Below are 4731 nucleotides of genomic sequence, written 5' to 3' on the forward strand. Positions count from 1 at the left end.
GCGTGACACCCTCTGTGCACTTGCGGGCCGTCTTGTACAGAGTTCATGCCCTTCCGAGGAAAGAAGAGACACAGGGTTGTATTTTCTTAGGAGATTAGTAGATTCACTGCAATGTAACGAGAGCATTTAGCAATGGTAAGAAATAAATACCCCCCACTTGCCGGAACAGCTGTCTCCCCTCCGCCTCCTCCTTCTCACCCCTTTCCTTAGTGCACTCTGACCCTTTCTCTCCCAGGAACAAAGGCACGGCATCCACAGGAGCTCGTGGACACAGCATGTCTCAAAGAAGCCATCACCCCCGTGGTCCCCGGTTCTCCTCACGACAGTTCACGCTAATCGAGGGATTCCGTTTCTAGGAATGCACAACGCTATGGCCTTCAACTGGATCTACCCCCATCCCATTTCCTGTACTCTTAGCCTGACACAGCAGAACACTGAGGCAGCCGGTTAATGTAATTGAGAGGAAAACCACTTCAACCAGCTGTTTTGGCAGAGGTTAAATAGAACCAGTACAACGTTGACTGCATTATGCATCTAAAAGAGAGGTTTTGTGGGCATAGCTGGAGTAAAATCCTCTCGTGACCTTGAGTTTAACGTCCTTGTATCAACACCAAACTCAAAGATTTGTCAATGAAGACTCAAGATGACAACACTTCCAACAATCAGCTTCCCACTGGCTTCTTCTCATGGACAAGTTCATTATGCCTTTTACTCAAGCTTTCTCTTCCTGAAATGGAGGTAGGAGTGAAAAATGGATCAGGAAGCCTGGGCCTGGCATGTCTTAAGTCACTTTAAATGCGTAACTTACCCGCCCTGTGTCTCCATTTCTCCATCTCTAAAATGGGGATAATAATAGAACCTGACATACTGATGAGAATGATCAAATAAGATAATGCGTGAAAAGTGCTTAATACGTAAGTAAAGTAAGTAAAAGTGCCTGGCAAATAGCCCTCAAATAAAATAGTTATAATCAATATTAGCATTACTATAACAAATTGATGAAGTATGAAAAAAGATTTTCAAAAGGAAATTTGGTGGTATCCAATCCCATTTCTAGCTCTCTCTAACAAAGAAATATGACACATATACAAAGCTTTTTGCATAGAGTGTTCATGTAACATTGTTTCTAATGGCAGAAATGTGGTGATGACTTAAGTATTCATCAACAGGAGGATAGCTGAGTATTTTAGAGTCTGACCGTGTAGAGGAGCACCGTACAGAAAATTGAGGGTGGGTTTCTTACTGCCTGTTCAGTGCAGCCAACAGTGCCTTTGAAAATCACCAAGTTCTCCCTGTTTAGATTGGCAATCACAGCTTTCCTTCCTGTAATCACAGAACATTCTCGGGGATGCTAATGAGATGATGATTTTGTTTTACTGGGAAGAATGGATTTGCATCACTCAAGCCAAACTGAACAGGCACAAACCCTGAAGAGGAAGGGTTGGCTGAAAAACACCCTTAATCACAGTGCAAGACCATTTTGTCTCTGTGACCTTCAAGTCATGGGGACGCTAGGACCCAATGAGGTAAGGCCCTGACTTTGGATCATTGGAAACCCTCCTCAGAGCTTTCTGGCCTGAGCAAAAGAAGAAGACTTCATCTGCTCGACCATGTTAAAGCAGAGAAAGTGGACTGACTCTCCCCGTCCCTCATGGCTCCCCACTCCCAACTGCTGGTTCTGCTCCCTGGGGTTTACCTGTTCACTGCAGCCAAAACCACTAGGTTGGGATCTGAGCTGGCACGTCAGCCACTTTGCCACTCTCCAACCTCTGCTCCTCCAAAATGGACTCCCCATTCCTGCTCTGATTTCTGCCAGCCAGGAACACGGATCAAGCTCCTCTTCCTCGGAGCACCTGGGTGGCTTAGTTAAGTGTCCGTCCAACTCTTGATTTCGGCTCAGGTCATGAGCTCGTGGCTCATGAGATCAAGTCACATGTCAGGCTCGGTGCTGGCGGCGCTGAGCCTGCTTGGGATTCTCTTTCTCCCTCTCTCTGCCCCTCCCCCACCCATGCTTGCCCTCTCTCAAAATAAATTAACATTAAAAAAAAAGTCCTCTCCCTCAAAGCAAGAGCTGTGCTCTCTTCATCAGGGGTTCTTGTCTTGTTTGGGTTTCTTCTGTGCCTCCCTGGGCTGCTGTGTGCTTCCTTTACCCTGGACTCCATTTTCCTTGCGGAGGCAGGTGCCATTTTACTTCAGTTTCATGACAGAGCAGGAAAGAGCTCAGACCACAGAAGGAAACGCATTGTAATTCTAGGCGCTCCTTATACCAGCATATCCCACCTCCTAGTATAGTGGTCCCATCACATATATTATTGAGCACTGTATTTTGACCTTCACTCTTCAGAGGCCTTCCTCCTTGCTTTTGAGAGGCAGAATGAAAAAGCTGGGGGGAAGGCTTTTTCCCTATGAGAAGTGAGAGCATGCAATCAACAATGAGTTTGAAAGCACAATGAAGAAAAAGTGTCACATCCTATGTGCTGTTAGCCACCAAGGGGGAGCTGCTCTAAACTGCCCTGGAGGGAGATTATGATCCCTGGTTGCCCCTCAAGAGCTGTTGTTCTCCATTCGAGGCCGACCTTTCTTCTTGCTCCCATTTTGGCACACATTTTGATGAATAGTGACACCTAGGTATAAATTAGGCCACACTGCATCCTTGGCTTCTCCGCTCTCTTGCCCCTGTAGCTAATTTCCCCATTAACAGGAGCCAGACTGCGTTTGCCCATGCAGTACCATATTAGGCCAGCAGGGGTCTGACATTAGTTGCTTTTAACCCACAATGACGGACTCCCTCCCTGGCGATGGCTCTGTGAATGAACTTGAAGTGAGAAGCAAAGGGCCACGGTTTGAGATAGCAGAACTCTTAAGTATAAATAGTGCATCCATTTCTGTAGTAAGACTATAAACAGTTCATCCCACAGGGCCCTGACGTTTCCTTATCCAAAATGAAGTGCCTGATTTAATGCGGTTTTCATGGTTACCCAGAAAATACATTCATAAAGGTAGCCACCTTAATCAAGGAGATTGGGCCATCCAGGTTTCTGTCCAAAACAACCCACCAGTTGCTGTTCAGTCCCTAAAGATGCTGTGAGGGCCAAAGTTGTTGTTAATCAAAAAGTATCAGGATGCCTGGATGGCTCAGTTGGTTGAGTATCCGACCCTTGATTTTGGCTCACGTCATGATCCTAGGCTCGTGGGACTGAGCCCTGTGTCGTTGGGCTCCACATGAAGTCTGCTTAAGATTCTTCCCCTCTCTCCCTCTGTTCCTCTCCCCCGCTTGCACTCTGTCTCTCTCTTAAAAAACACACACACACACACACACACACACAAAAACAAGACAAAAAAAAAAAAAAACCCAGTATCTAAAAAAAGCAAATCAAATGTCTCCAATTTGTAGACACTGTTGTAAAGAAAAACATGAATTTAGTATTTCTGGATCACTTTTTAGTTTGGCATTTCAAACAATGAGTCTTTATGATTTCCTTGAATATATTTTTATTGTGGATGATTATTAGTTATGATGATTATTAGTTACAATAATTATTAAATACCTAAGGAATGTATTGGGCTTTCCAGTTTTCAAAGCCCTTTCACACATTACCTCATCTGTTCTTTATTACAAGAAAGAAATTATTAGCCTCATTTTATAGCCAATGAAATTGAGGCTCAGAAAGGGGAAGAGTTGCCTGAGATCACACAGCTAATTACAGCAGAGCCGGCAATTTTTCATGCCAACGCAGCGAAGTCCATGTATATGAAAGGACATTTACATGTGCAAACATTTATATGATGCAACCCTATTATGAATTGTACTTTTTTCAGCAATTAACCTAATTTTACTTATTAGTATCTATTTATATCTTGTTGCTGTGCTGGAAAGTAATAATACTGCAATTTCCTTACATTATGGAGTGCGTGCTTTTTATTAAGCTGCACGTTCTCTCCCTTCACATAGCCTATTTCTATGTTCTGCTCTTTGATGAGATGGCAGGAAGTGGCAAGACTCCGATCCTGCAGGATTCACAAATCCTCCCTATCTTCAACAGGCCACCTCATGCAGACGGAGAAGAACAAACTGTTTGCAACCAGTAGGGCTGGTGCTTGTCTCCTGGGAACCGGGACCCGTGGAGGACAAGCACAGAGAGGCTAGCTTGCCCACCCTGGCGCAAGCCGCGCGCCATGCGGTGCTGGAGCTGAGACCTGTCCCACCACGGTCGCAGTCACTGGGGGCACCAACCACAGGACACCTCCGGATGGTAGAAACAAGTAGCAGGAAGGGCTGTAAACCGTCCCTGCCGGAAGCCCGGGTGCTGGTGAAGAATAAATGAAAAGGGATAGGTTATTACGCCCTGGAGAAGAATGGAGGGAAAAAGACTTTATGGATTTCAAAGAACTTTATGGACAACATTATGATTTTGATACCAACCACTCTGAGCTGCTCGGTTCTCTCAGAATGTCGCTTCTTTTTCACCCTTCCCTTTTATTTCCAAGTTTAGTGACCCAGACAACATCAAGGAAAGGGATCTTGAGCCCTGTGATCTGCGTGGCCTCCTCTGCCACCTGTGCCCGCATTCTGCAAACTGTCACCAAACGGGGCACTTGCGGTCCCGCACCCCACGGCAGCTATGCGGCTGCTCCCGGAAGTGCAGCGGGCACCGCCCCTTCCGGGACTGGAAGCGCCCTCGCCTCCCGGCTCACTGCCCAGCCCGATTGGCCATAAGGGAAGCCCCACCC

This window comes from Felis catus, chromosome D1 (genome assembly GCF_018350175.1).
Source record: "Felis catus isolate Fca126 chromosome D1, F.catus_Fca126_mat1.0, whole genome shotgun sequence".
Classification (NCBI taxonomy): Eukaryota; Metazoa; Chordata; class Mammalia; order Carnivora; family Felidae; genus Felis; species Felis catus.